This window comes from Corvus brachyrhynchos, unplaced genomic scaffold (genome assembly GCF_000691975.1).
Source record: "Corvus brachyrhynchos isolate BGI_N302 unplaced genomic scaffold, ASM69197v1 scaffold117, whole genome shotgun sequence".
Lineage (NCBI taxonomy): Eukaryota > Metazoa > Chordata > Aves > Passeriformes > Corvidae > Corvus > Corvus brachyrhynchos.
The window spans coordinates 2,512,145-2,527,061 of NW_008238833.1; the positions used below are offsets into that span (position 1 = coordinate 2,512,145).

General features: G+C 35.6%; 1 protein-coding gene across 1 annotated transcript in view; it reads left to right on the forward strand.

The window, feature by feature from the left end:
- The window catches only part of LOC108447635 (contactin-5-like), a 219,819-nt gene that overhangs the window by 197,105 nt on the left and 7,797 nt on the right, over positions 1-14,917 (forward strand). The gene's annotated exons all lie outside the window — the stretch shown is intronic.

Consider the following 14,917-nt stretch of genomic DNA (forward strand, 5'->3'; position numbering starts at 1 on the left):
AATACTGTATTACAGTTATCAATGCTATCTCTCTGCTTTTCTCTCTTCTGAGCAGATTCTCTTGTTGTGGTTGCCTCTACAATCTCTTTCTGAGTTTGACACTGTAGTCTATATGGTGAAATTGAATACATGATGTTAAGGCTTGATAGCGATAAGTAAACTGAGAGGAAATAGATGTAGGCAGAAACAGTGAGTGATGGTTTCAGCAGTGCAGCTGCATTTGATTCCCCTAAACAAACTGAGAGTGACAGGATAGACAGACGTCAATATTGAGGGAAATTGTCATACACCTTTTAACAGCTGCCATTCCACAAAATACACCTTTATATATCATCAAAATATTTAGAATTCTTTTCCTGAAATTATGCTTCTGAATTTTATTTAGTCAGATTTTAACACAATGTTCTACTGTAACACAGACATTGCCTTTGATGGTGAAAAACTAGTATCTTTCATTTTCAGCACCAGGCCATCAAAACCCCTGCTGTGCAAACTATGGTGCTCAAAACCAACATTCAGTTGTTTTATTTATATTGTTTGAGTATCAGTAGATGATGCCAGCAGGAAAATTACTTCCAGAAAAATATTTTTATCCTCTGCTGGCATAATTTTTTCACCATAGCTAAGCCAGGAAAGGTTCTGCAGTGTGGTGGAGTAATCAATGAAAGTTGAAAAATTGCACTGATAGCAGATGTATACACAAGCTCATATCAATGGGAAGGGGACTTGGCCTCCCTTCCTTTTGTTCATTACATAACGCAGTTCTTCATCCAAAGGGTTGTCAAGCACTGCAACAGGCTGCTCAGGGAAGTGGTGGAGTCACCATCCCTGGAGGTATTTAAAAGGTGTGTAGATGTGGCTCTTAAGGACATGGAACTAGTGCTGGTTTAATGCTTGGACTTAATGACCTTAGAGGTCTTTTCCAGCCTAAATGACTCTATGATTCTCTCACATGCAGTTTGCTTCCAGGTCCTTACTTGCAAAGTACTGGGGGCCAGTAGCTTCTTCTGGGACTGCAGTGGGACTGCAAGTGATATTAATACAATGGCTGGAGTCTCCCTGTAAAGGGGAGAGCTACCTCCACAGGCCTGGTGATGTTTCAAAAATAAATCATTCCACAAAACTCTGGCAATAAGGCAAAAGACACTAATGAAAGTTGACTGCCATATCAGAAGTCACTTGTAAAAAATAATTCTGGACAAAAGCTGAAATTTCAGAGGGAAGTGTGTGAATTCAATTCTGAAATTAAGCAAAAAATATGAAACTTCCAGGTAAAAAGGTCTTTTGTCAAGCAGAGGTACTTCAAGGATTTCTGTGCAGGAACGCCTAAAATTTTTTTTTAAGCATTCAGTTTCTGGGTACTCCATTTTAGTTTCTGTGTCTGATTTGCAAAGATGGTATTATCTCCTAAATTGCCCTAAGAAATTTTGAACATTAAAATCACCCAGGAGATAAACTTTCAAATGGATACTAAGATATTATAGTGGGTATATCTAAGCTAAAGACTATTCAGAGCAGGTTTGCAATGTGTGAACATCTCAAGTTAACAAGACCATGAGTTATGGGAGTGTTTTTGATGATAGAGAATTTTTTGTGGATGAACACTGCAAGCTTTGCTATATTGATTTATTCACATTGATCAGCACCTTTAGAAATAATTTTCACTTGCTTATCACAGGAGATAAATCCATGATACAATATCAAGCCTAATAATTCTCCACAACCTCGTAAGCAATTCGTCCTTCAACAGAATCCCATTCCTTAATCTCTGAAGTCAATAACTGCATATGAACATGCCCAAGAACTTCAGATTGAGCCCTTTTAGACAATAGCATTATCAGTGTGGGAAAAGAAAGATGACTTATGTATTAGGAGAGATATAGTTTTATTAACGTTTTCAAATGGAAGATAAAATAAATATTTTTGATTAAATAGTACCTACATTCCATTCTTACAGAATACAATTTTAGAAAAAAATGAAAGTCTTTACAAGGCCCCACTGACTGAGAAAAATACTACACTAATTTCTTTTGACAAGATTTTAATCAGAAGGGTGGTTTCATATGCATATATGATTTCTGTTTATTTACACTGTGATATACTATCAAGAGGTAATGCATTAAACATACAAACACACACAAACTTGTGATATATATAGTTTGTTCATATAAACTTTTATTAGATTGTTGTCCAAATATTTTACAGGGAAAATAAGGGGGAATGTGGGGTGGTAAGCACACTTGAAATAGATTCTGACTATTGCAGTGCAGATTCAGATGAGAGAATCATCTCTTGAGTTTAATAAATAAGTTTTTTAAGTTATTGTCATCTTTGCTGAGAAATAGCAAGGCAACAAACTGAGGTAGTTTTTTTGGAGACATTATCCACTCCTTCAAAATGGTGAAGGAAAATATATTCAATGAAAAGATTTTTCTGACGATTCTTTACGTCAAACAACCACCAACAGATTCTTGACTCCTGCTTTTCCTGGACCATTGCTCATAAAAAACGCTGCCTCTAGCTTCCTTGGGAATCCTGTATCATTTTGATGTGCCTACTCCAGAAGCTTTCCCACTTTCACTGCTTTTGTTGCTAATCCTTAACTTGCCCCTTGTGAAATATATTAAATGTGGGTAACTTGATCATTCATAAACACAACACTTCTTTTTTTTTTCTTCCATAAACACAGTATTTGATTATTCCCGATTATTTCTTTTCTCCAAGAGGGGTTTCCTAGGCAGTTAACTCTTAGGCGTCCTTGCTAAGCAAGAGTTACATTAATTACCAACTGTTTAAATAACAAGCTTTGTTTGATATTTCCAATTTAAAATGCCTCTACTCTTTTCTTTCCATAAACAGGATTATGGTTTTTCATTGTGGTATTCTAAAGGATGTAAATATAGGGTTTTATTCAGTCATTTAATCATCTTAATTACAAGGTTTACCATAGCAAGATTAAAAATGAATGGAAGTTTTCATCCAGATTTACATGTTTCCCTCAGAATTAATACTTTCAGCTGAGCTTTTTAAGGCTTTTATTCAAGGCTTTCAGTATGAGCTTAATGGAGAATGACGATTCCCATTGTTAGAATGAGCAGAGCTCTGATGCACACAGGGGAAGGCAGATGTGTGCTCCATCCTGCCTCAGAGGGATGCTGCTGTCTGGAGGGAGCACTGCCACATAATCTGTCTGCAGCATACAACATCTCTACAGATGTTAACTTTTTTATATCTCTTTCTAAAGGGCAAGGCTGATCTTACAAAGTTTGGAAACTGTACTGTAAGCTGCATCTTTTTTACCTCCCCTTTACTGTTATAAAACTGTACTTTGCTTGAGAAATATTTCATCAAAGATGACCAGTACCAGTGCCATGGGTTCACAGTCCTTCCCATCCATGTCTTGGAATATATCCATGGCTTGGATGTCTGCGCAGTGTGTTGCTAAACAGGCAAGCTTCTAAAATAAAATTCCTCCTACCATGGGCCAGAAATTTTTGTCCTATTCTTCTATTACCTACACAGTTGTCTTAGTCCTCATATTAATTTGAGAAACTCACATGAAATAAAGTTTCTTTAAGTTGTTCTCAGCTCCTATTTGTGGTACTTTGCACATACACAGAAATCCACATTGGAAGTAAACACAAACCTATTCTTACTGTTCACGGTCTGCAAAAAGAATCTGAAAGCTGCATTTGAAGTAAAACTGCAACTTTGGACTGCAGCTTCATTACTAGTGGGAAACCAAGTCCAACTGAAGTGCAATATCTCTCTGGTTAGAACTCCTCTGGTTAGAACATTGCACAAATTATACATAGAAATAACAAGACAGGCTCTAAATTACCTCATTCAGATACAGAAGCGTTAGTAGACTTCTCCAGGCAAATTAGCTATGATAACAAGATTGTTATATTTGGGCTGGACTGTTCTCAGTATGCTCATTATCTTGTTTACAGGCAATTGGTTCAGATATCTGCACGCAGGACATAGCAAATTTTGTTCTGAAGGGGTCCATGCACCCTCTGGCTCTCTGTTTACTCAGTGGATTTTGAGAATGCAGTTCACAGATGTCTGTCTCTATGTAGATGAAGGTCACAAGGTTATCTTAAGGTTGTGGATGAAGTCCCAGGATCCAGACACCCAACACTGGCATTTCAGTGCACAACATCAGAGAATTTCTGTTCTTTATACAGATCTAGCCTTTACCAGTTTCTTCAAAATCACAGGAAGCCTTCAAGATCTTAGATTTCTGATGCTCCAGCTCTCTCTAGGCATGAATGGATGCTACTTTATCATGTTAACCTGTCAGTATAGGTGAGATTTTTTCCTGACCATGATTTATACTGTATTAAAAATTATTATGTAATAAACAATAAAGTAACATCCAGGTTCTTCTTTATTATATGGGGATTTTTTAAAATCTGACTTTGCAAATAAACTTTAGCATAGAAAGATTTTTTTTTTTTTTCCAGGAGAGGCCAATATGTTGGTGGAAGTGATATTTCTCCTTTTACCTTGAGATCAAGGAGGACTTTTTTGCTGGTACTTATCAAAACACTGGTCACTCACATTTTACCAAAACAGCTGGACAGGTCATGCCTCCACCCATGGCTCTCCCATAAGCTAAACAGAACTTATTAATCAGTCAGTACCTTCAGTTAGCTTGTAGAAGTCAATATGTATGAAGCTGGTCATGGCAAGCAGAACATTCACGTTCGCTGGAAACAATTATCATCTCCTCCTAACTGCTAGGCTTGCTGAGAAGGTAGAACTGTCCAATACTCCAATATGCTTCCTCTTCTAGTAGCAAAAGTGAGATTGAGATGTTTTGGGATTGGGGGTTTTTGTTGTTGTTGTTGTTATTAGTTTTTTCCCTTAAAACTTCTATTCCTATTGTAATGGAAGCCAAATCCTAGTATCCTAGACTTCACCAACACTTGACTTGTACTGGGGGGATCTATCTGGAGACTACAGAACACTCAACTCTGTTTTGCTTTTCTCATAATTCCATGTCATAGCTTGTTCTTCACTCATTTTAATTCCTAGTAGGAGCATGATGCTGGGTATCAGAAACAGGCCACCTAAGTAACAGTAGTAGAAACTAATTTCTTACTGCACAGGACAGACAGGCAGGTGAATTTAATAAACCCTTAAAATGTCACATATAAAAGACAAGATGACAATTTTCTTATCTCTTCTTTGTATGTTATAACTTATACATTATCTACACACAAAATGTTTTAAAACCTCTTTTTGAGAGCCACCTGTATGAAATGAATGAGTTAGACATCATAAGTTGAAGGGCTCCTGCATTTGCCTATTAGACTTTATTATACCCTTGTGATGATTTGTCTTCTATGGGTAATTTGAATAAACTTTAAATTTTGCTTTTCAATAATGGGAGAAGAAAAAGCCTTAGAAGACAGGTTCAGAGTCCCTTAAACTTTATATTCCTGTCCTAATTCTGGGTTAATTTCATAGGGTCATCTTATCTCTTCAGACATCACATCTTTGCCTGGAATAATCACAAAGATGTTTCACTCTTGCATTCCCTACTTTGTCACTTTTACTAGACTGCTTTTGAAACTTTCCTGTCTAGTAATGCTAATTCCCATGGGTGTTATCATTAAAGAGAATGTCATGGTCCCTGACATTGCTCAACATAGAAATCTGTGTTCTTTATTTGTGCAACTGATTGATGACTATGCTTGTAATTTTCACTATGCAATGAAGAAACACAATTAGCTTTTTTTCTTCTATGGTCTTTTCATTACTCAATACATGACCAGTAATTTTGCTGCTGACTCCCCTGAAGCACTTTTTAATGTTTCCTTCCTCAATCTTGTTGAAGGCTTTCATCTGAGGATATGAAATTTAAGAGTTTGGGAATTATAGAATTTTCTGTAGGGTACCATTTTAACAAACTATATTTGCCAGAGAGGAGTTACTCCCAGTCTGTTGGCAATGTGTTGTTATTAGATTTTAATTGCATTTTAATGATCTGCATGTGCCTCAAATTCTAGACAATGTCTGTACAGTAGGTGTATGGCTAAATAAGTCTAGATTTTCACTCTTTCTTTGTTTGGTTTTGGTGGGTTTGTTGTGTGGCTGTTGGAGTTTTGGTGGGTTTTTCTGGGTTTTGAATTTTTTTTGTTTGGCTGGTTTGTTGGATTTTTTTGTAATTTGAAAAGTAATAAATGAACAAAAAATGCATTACTTGTCCAGCTGTAGTAAATTCTCCCAAGGAACTTTTAATTCAGCATTTAAAAAAAAACAAACAAAAAACCCACAAAATTTTCCAAATATTATCACTGTTGAAAAAAATCTTCCCCACCCTCTCAAAAATACTAGCAGTTGTTTCAAATAATACACTAACTACACTAGAAACTGCAAGTTAAATGTCCCTAGACCCACTGGATCACTTGTTAGAGCTGTTTGTCCCCTCAGGGACTACGAAAATGTAGTGAGAAGAAGATGGTTGACCTTGCCCAATTAAGGCAGCTCACAACAGTGGATGAAGGGGGCAGACCTGACAGGCTCTGCTTAAGGGATGTGTGCTGTAGTTTCACAGTCACACTATTGTCTACAAACATTACCCCAGCTGACAGTTCAGGAGAAACAAAGTGAAAGGAGATACCAAGAAAAGAAGGAGGAAGCATGGGAGATTAATTAGTTTTAAAAATGCATGGAGTGAATTGGCCCTCAGGCTCATGCACTATTGCCTCTCAGGCACCAGCTGCACATGACTATTTGTCTACAGCTTGACAAAAAGACAATGATGAAAAGTTTCTGTAGTGGGAAAGCTCCTCTTCCCTTGAGACAGGTTACTAGCCTGTTACTGATATGTCCCAACAAATTAAGCATAACTATCAGGAACCTCTTAGTCTAGGGATTAAACCAGACAGCATTGTCCTGCCAGGTTTAACAGAAATGGATGCTCCTGGTGTCACATCCACTTTTCCACAGCTGGTTCTGTAAAGGTACCAATTAAAATGTTGCAAAAGTGCTTTCTGTGGCAATGGTTACACAGCTTCTAAAACAGCTGCAGCCCACAGTTCATGGATTTAAGACTGATGTACCACACAGCAGTTACCATCTCAGAGGTGCAGGGCTCTCCCAAAACTGACCCGCTCATAAGTAACCTTCCCATCAGAATCCATTCACTGCGTAGATCTGATGTTTGACTAAGCTCATGCCTGGAAAAATGCCACTTCATAAACATGTCACTTAGCTAAATGTCAGAAAGCCCATTTTGTTTAAGATAGAAAATTCCTAATTAATCCTAATTACCTCTCCATATCACAGACAGGAATAGAGTGAGAATGCACATGTTAATCTGTGTAACTAAGAAGAAGCCAGAAATACAGTGCTGATCAGACAGCTGAAACAAGAGGAAAAAGAAGGAGAAAGAAATGAGAAATTATCTATTTCTAAGGCTCTGGAGTCTAGATTTTTCTCTCCATTACCCTTGTGATAAAATCTTAAAGGATGTAAAAAAAAAAAAAGGATGAAAACAGGGTAGTTTTCAGAAAATGCAATTCTTCCTGCACTAGGCATGATTAGCTGAATTCAATGGTGCAATGGTGATTCTGGTAGAGATGACTACTGTAAATGTTAGGAGACCAGTTTTAATTCAGAAGCAGAAGGCTCTAGACAGAACTGATCTCAGTTTTGTCAGGTTCCATTCATAAGTTTCCCTATATAATAAAGTCAGTTATTCGTTATTTCATAAGTACAAAAGTGAACTTACAACCATTTGAGGTGATGCAAAGCTTGATGAGACATACATTTTCACAGAGCCCAATTTAATCAGTTCAGGAAGATTTTTCCCAGTAAATTAAGTGCTATTACAACAATTGTGGTAGGGATATCTAGTTTGCAGTTTTCTTTTTCAAAGGTGAAAGAAAGAATTGTTTAGAAATATCTATATATGTATGTGTTATGGGTTTCTTTCCTATCCTATACAATAATAACTGGCATGAAGGCAACTTAACTTAGCATTAAATATGTTAAAGACAATTGCTTGGATTTTTCAAGGAGAAAATGACTGGACAAATATAAGTATATTATCATAGAGTTCAGATGGCAGTCTGATTACAGGCAGATCTGAACCCCTGTACAACAGCAAATGTGCACTCTATATCTTCTGACAACAAAAGATGTTTTCCAGAGCAATAATAGTGAAAAAGTGACTTTTTATGACCAAAAATTCCATCCTTTTTAACAATGTAATAATTAATACCACACTTAATTATGATAATTTGATTGCCCACTTCTGTCTTCTCATGCTAGGTTTCAGTACCATTAAAATCTTTGCTGATGACTTCATTAGCCAGTTGATACAGCTCCTGTTGTGTTGATGCTACTGCCCCAGAGTGGAGAATCTGCCACCAGAAAATTTCACTTCATTTATTGGTTTATTGGAATTTGCATGCCATTTTCCTCTTTCAATAAGTGAGAAAATGGCCTATAGGAGACTGCAGGGATAAAAATTCAGGAGGAGGAAGGGCAAATGGAAAGAAGTATTTAGGTAATACTGATAAAGGATTTGTCTCAGCTTGGATTTTTCCACAAAGTCCTTTAGGAGTTTAACAAACTAGTTTAAATCCTGAAGAGTCTATTTTCAGCTCTACCAAATGCAAGAAGAAAGAAGCACTGCCTCTTTTACAGAAGATAATAGTGAATGATCTATAAAGAACATATCAAGGAAAGACTAAAATTGCAGTGATTTACAGTCCAGATCTTGTGACTTTACAAGATCCAGATCTTTTGTTGCCTAGAATGGGAGGAAAAACTTTCCAAATAATATTAAAATTGATAACATGGAGAGCAGTCTTTTAATTGAGGCTTTCAGGTGCATAAAATATAGCTATGCACACACAGTGGATCGAATTTTCACAATTTTTGTAAGTCTAACTGTTTAGTATATCTAGCAAGTATATCCAATGGGAGAATGGTTGCCCTGGTAATTCGTCCTTGGACCTGCCCCACTGGGGTTCTTAGTCCTATATCTTGTTATGTCTCCCATGTGCTGGTGCAAAACAGGACACCCTTGTTAGAAATTGTTTTCCTTGAAAATAAAACCAAACAGAATTTCAAGAGTGTGACGTAATGTGTGAGAAAGGGTAACTACCATTCTAAAGTGTAAGAAAGTGCTAGAAACTATACATCTCTATATTAAAAATCTAGAAAGCTACTGATATATGAAAAGGCTAAAAATCTTCAGGCATCATGTCACAATTCATTCCTATTCCTAAATGAAAATGGATTTTGAAAAACAGTAAGACTTCTGAAAACTGTGCGTATCATCAGCACAAGAGAGAGCAGGACTGCCTGCTGTTTGCATTATTTTATTAATGTATTTCCTTTAAAATAAACAAAAATAACAGGACAGTTGGGCAAATACCTTCTTCCATGAGATATGTATATGTAATGTGACACATCATATGTCTGTATAATGTTTCACTTTGACTTTTGTTGCTAAGAGTTTGAAGGGGGAATACATAGTCCTGGGATACTAGTCTAGGCTAAAATAAGGCAACAGAAGGCTACATATTATCTCTAAATAAAAATTATGTGACAAGTAGAAGATGGGTGGAAGAGGTTCAGTGGTTTTCCAGCAGTGCAGAACAATGTGCACAGGGATGCAACAGTGTAACTATATATAGAAACAGGTAGGAGTTACATTCTCAAACTTGTTACATTTTAAATGGTTTATTGTTGCTGATGTTATTTGTGGTGATTTATTTGTACAACATGGTTGAACAGCAATATCAGCATTCTGGGACAGTTTGCTAACCTGACATGTTTCTTCCTCTTCATCTGCACTTTGAGTTATTTTTTAATTGAGGTGTAAAAAATCATCTGTCACCATCATTGTTAATACTTACAAATTTTCTTTTGTGGACTATAAGATTGGTTTTATGCTATTCTCTGAAGCATATGTTCACCAGTTCAGAAAAACGTAATGGACAATCCATTCCTTGGTACATTTAAGCCTAGAAAATATACCAAGAGGGAGCTGAGCACTAAAACTTTAGTATCTGGTGGATTATGAGGTTTATACTGCTATTTGGTTTTTTTTCATATTTGAAAATCATATTCAGATGGAAGATGAGGGAATAGCTAACTGTCTCTGATGTTCATCACAAAGGTCCTAAGGATTCTTTGGCTGTAATGTTTTGTGTGTGTTTTAGCATTTCTTGTAGCTATACAAAGACCTGGTGAAGAGAGGAACAAACATTAGAAATTAAAAGATTTATGTACTACTGGAGATATCCATTTGATATTGCTTGATTCAGGACTTCTGAGAAGTCACTTCCTTCCACCTTCTTCAGTTTTCTCAAATAAAAGTGATGATAATGGTACTGCCCTTCATTTGAGACCTTAGGATAATAAATACTATAGGACCAAAGAAGCAGGCCCAAAAGAAAGATTCATCAATCATATTTTGCCATGGTCATGGTGGAATTCACCAAACACTGACCTGCAGATAGACCGAGCACAAGCCTTTATATTTATATTAAAACACTTAACATCAAGAGAATATAAAGCAGAGAAGCAGTGGTCTGTGTCTTAAGTTCAGGGTGTACAGTCACACAAGGGTAATTCTACGGACTCCAAGCACCCGGGTTTTGACAGTACAATTCCTATGACATCAACTGCATGTAAAGAGTGGTGAATTCTGCTAAAAAAAGTATTTTGAAGTATAAACTAGAACTCTAGTTGCCTTTTGTTTTCATTTCTATACCCAGAAGCCTGAATTTAAATCTTATTAAAGAAATCTTTCTACTACTATTAATTCTTCCTGGTATTAGGAATCAAGGTGGTTGAGGTATAAAGAGACTTAAATATAAAGAGATTTAAATTGCTTTCTTTCTTGTAAGTACAAGAAACTGAGCTGAAACATATATATAAACTCCTTGAGAGACTGATACTCTTGGTACTAGTATTTGTAGCCAAATTATAGAATTTGCTTGACAGAGCTTCTGCTGAATAAGGAAAGTTATACATTTTGCATCTCTCTGCTGAAAAAGACGTAAGATGGAGCAATATTCTATAAATTTGGATAATCATCATCCTAATATTACTTCTGGGGTTTTTTGTTTTGAAAAAAATCCTAGTTATTCCTTCAAAATGCATGATCTATTGGTATCATTGCAGTAGTCATAAAATGAAAACTCCATGTAAAGTAGTAGTCCCCTTGGGTGCAGGTTTCTGGGTTTCACTACAAGTGACATAGCTCTGGAGTAGGATTTTTCATTGTACTCACCAGTGCATCAAACTTAGAGGAGAAGTAGATCATGCTGAAGTAACTATCACTAGTGCCATTAAATTGTAGAGAAAATCAAGTGTCATAGCATGATCAGAGAGCAAGAGAAACAAAGTGCGAAAGGAAAAAAGGAAAAAAAACCCTTCAAATTCTGTTGAATATTTTGTAGAGAAAATAATTTCCACATATATTCTATACATTGATGTTTTCCTAGCATTAAACAATATACTCTTTGTTTTCCAGGGCCATATTTTTCATATGATTATAAGTTGGTTAAGCATTACCACAGAACTCTTGTTCATTCAAATTATTAAGAAACAATCAACTTGTGTTGCTGTAGATTCAACACATTTCCATCATTAAAAATGTTCTAATAATAATAAGCTATGCAAATCATAGTTTACCAGTGACTTGTTCTGCATATTTGCCCTTGCCAAATCTTATATTTCCTGCAGATCAGTGGTTACAACTGCATGGGTTTGTTTTTAATTCTTAAAATGATCAGCAGTAGAGGACACAGAATTCCACATCTGGTCCTCTTGATCAGGCTTTGCAGTCAGTTTTAATTTCCTTCAATGCACAATAAGTTAATTTTGAGGTTATTCCAATTATTTTAATTAACATGTTCTTTTATAAAACATGAATTTGATTTCTAGATACATTACAGAAACTTTGCTCTCTTGGTCAGTAAAAAGAATGATAAAAATGAGTTAGAGTTAGATCTATTTTCTTCCAATATTGTTAATTATATCTCACTTTTTAAACTGAATCAAGTCTCATATCACCCATTGAACTATTTCATCTAAGATTGAAACTGATGAATTTGTAATGATGTGCATCTTCCTGATTACCCTTTCTAATGATAGACCAAAATTAACTCTAATCCTTGTCTTTGGAAATTGCTAATTGTAGAATGATTTAGATTGGAAAAGACTCTTAAGATCATGGAATCCAGCAACCCTAAGTTCCATGGCTGTACACTGTCTAAATACCTGCAGGGTTTGTGATTCCACCACTTCCCTGGAAAGCTTGTTCCAATGTTTTTGGTGATGTTTTTTCTAATACCCAATTCAAACTTCCCCTGGCACAACCTCAGGCCATTTCTTCTCACCTTTTCAGTTGTACCTTGAGAGAAGAGGCTCACCCTCACCTGGCTACAATCGTTCAGGTAGTTTTAGAGACTGAGAAGATCCCCCCGAGCCTCCTTTTCTCCAGGCTAAACACCCCCAGCTCCCTCAGCTGCTCCTCACAGGACTTGTGCTCCAGACCCTTCCCCAGCTCCGGTGCCCTTCTCTGGACACGCTCCAGCCCCTCAATGTCTTTCTGGCAGTGAGGGGCCCAGAACTGAACACAGGATTGGAGGTGTGGCCTCAGCAGTGCCGAGTACAGGGGGACGGTCACTGCCCTGGTCCTGCTGGCTGTAGATGTTCCAGTAGTTTCAGTAGTGATTCTCTTGTATTAAAATTTACATTATTTAACTTTATTGTTCTTTACCACCTAATTCTTTTTTCTACTTTTCATAACAAATAACATTATACAGTAGCATTTGGATTAACTGGTGTATCATAAATCATAGAACAACAATTTATATGGAGCATTCAGGAATTTTCTACATAAGTATTTATTTCCATTCCTACCTAACAACATATGTATATCAATATCAGAGTGGTTGTTAAAAAACTCATATTTGCTTTAAAAAGATTTTTTAAACTTCCTATTTGTAGTTTGTCTGCCTTGTTGTCGGAATTTTCTACTTCCAGTGTTTTTCTTCCTTAAAAAAATTTTTTTAAACATTATCACATATTTATTTGTTTCTCACAACAGCTTTTTTTCCCATAAATTTCTGTAATTTAAGCATTTTCTTTATTTACATAAAAGAAAAATGTATATTTGATGGAATGTCTTTTAAGTATGCCTAAACATTTCTTTACATGAAAAGGTTACTGAGAATATAGTGTCTTAAAAATTACTTCAAAGTTTGTCAAGAAAAACAAATTGGTTTGTTTTGGTTTTGTTGTTGTTGGAGGTTTTTGGATTTTTTTGTTTTGTTTGATAAAGGAGGGCTTATAAACAGAGCTTGAGTTCTGCAAAAATATGTTATAATATACAATATATTATAACACAATATATTGTATATTTAATGGAATATTGAACACTGAATTTGTAGGCAATAAGATGATAATGAAGTGTTAAGAAATATCCAGTATTGATTTGTCAAGAACAAATCATATCAAATTTAATTTTATTTTTTTGAAAGTGCGAGTGACCTAAAGGAAAGAAAGGCATATTTAGCATTTGAGAATGACTCCTGCAAGAGGTTACAATTACTGCAGAGCACAGAATGAAAATCAAAAATGATCAGTGCATTGCTTGCAATGAATAACACAAAATTCAGCAAAATGCAGACTACTGTATTTATCAAAGATCAAATATGCAAATAGAATAAAAAGGAATAAGTGATTAAACAGCATTTTTCCTTAGAAAAATGTAATTACAAAAAAATAACACAATTCTTAGTAGAATGGATAATTCAGCAGTAGAATTCTAGGACATCCTAAGAGAACTGCTGCCTATGGAGTACAAGTGACTATTGTTCCACTTCTCAACAGTGTTGATATCCAGCTTTGGGTCCTACATTATAAGATGTAGAAAAGCAGTAGGGATGAAAATAATACAATTAAGCAAAGTATTCAAAATTAGGACTTCTGAAGAAAACTTGAAGAGATTTGGCTGATCCAGCCTTGCAAATGGAAGTTTAGTATACACAGGGATGATGGTCTCCCACTGTAACTGTAAAATTTTAATATTGCTCTTTAATAATGTGTTTTCAATACTTCCAATATGGTATTTGGTATAAGTAATAAACAGTATTAAAAAGAAGTTATAGGCAAATATTAAGGAAAACTGTCTAATTATCCAATCACTGGACATTCTTTAAGACTGGGCTGAGAATAAGACTGGTCCTGCCTGAGGGCAAAGGAAGAGCCTGAATAACCTGTGGTTTTGATAACAGTATTTTGACTCTTTCTGGAGCAGGTTTCTTTTTTAATATGAAAATCATAACAATGTCAATCAAATACACATGATAATCGAATATATTTTCAAAACTGTATTTTTTGTTGTATGCTAGGTGGTCTCTTTAAAGAGTGCATGTATGAGAAAGACATTTCATCAGTCTTTGTATTTTTTAATGACTGGCTACATTTCATACATATTAAAGTACAAATGAGACTACATTGACCGCCTACAGTGGTAGCAATGATATAATAATTGTATCCTCCAGTACAAGATGAATCCTGACTGTACATTTACCTTTTCTAGCATATTTTTAGTTATTAGCTGTGTGAATGCTTATAAGAAAGAAAATATTTGGGGATTTATCACTGTAACTGAATCTGAAGAAAGACAAATATGTGATTGGTAGAATTGTGTTTCAGATAAGTGAGCAGTAGATACAGAGGACCCAGAGAAGGAAATAAGCAGTTTCATTGCTAACTGATAAATCAACAATATCTGTTTGTGGGTGTGTTCCAATGCAACAAACAAATTATGTTCATTAGATATTTTCTTGGAGGATTAATGAGCACTGAAAAAAAAAAAAGCAGCATAAAGAAATGCACCAAAATTATTTATCTGGTTGTGGCAGGG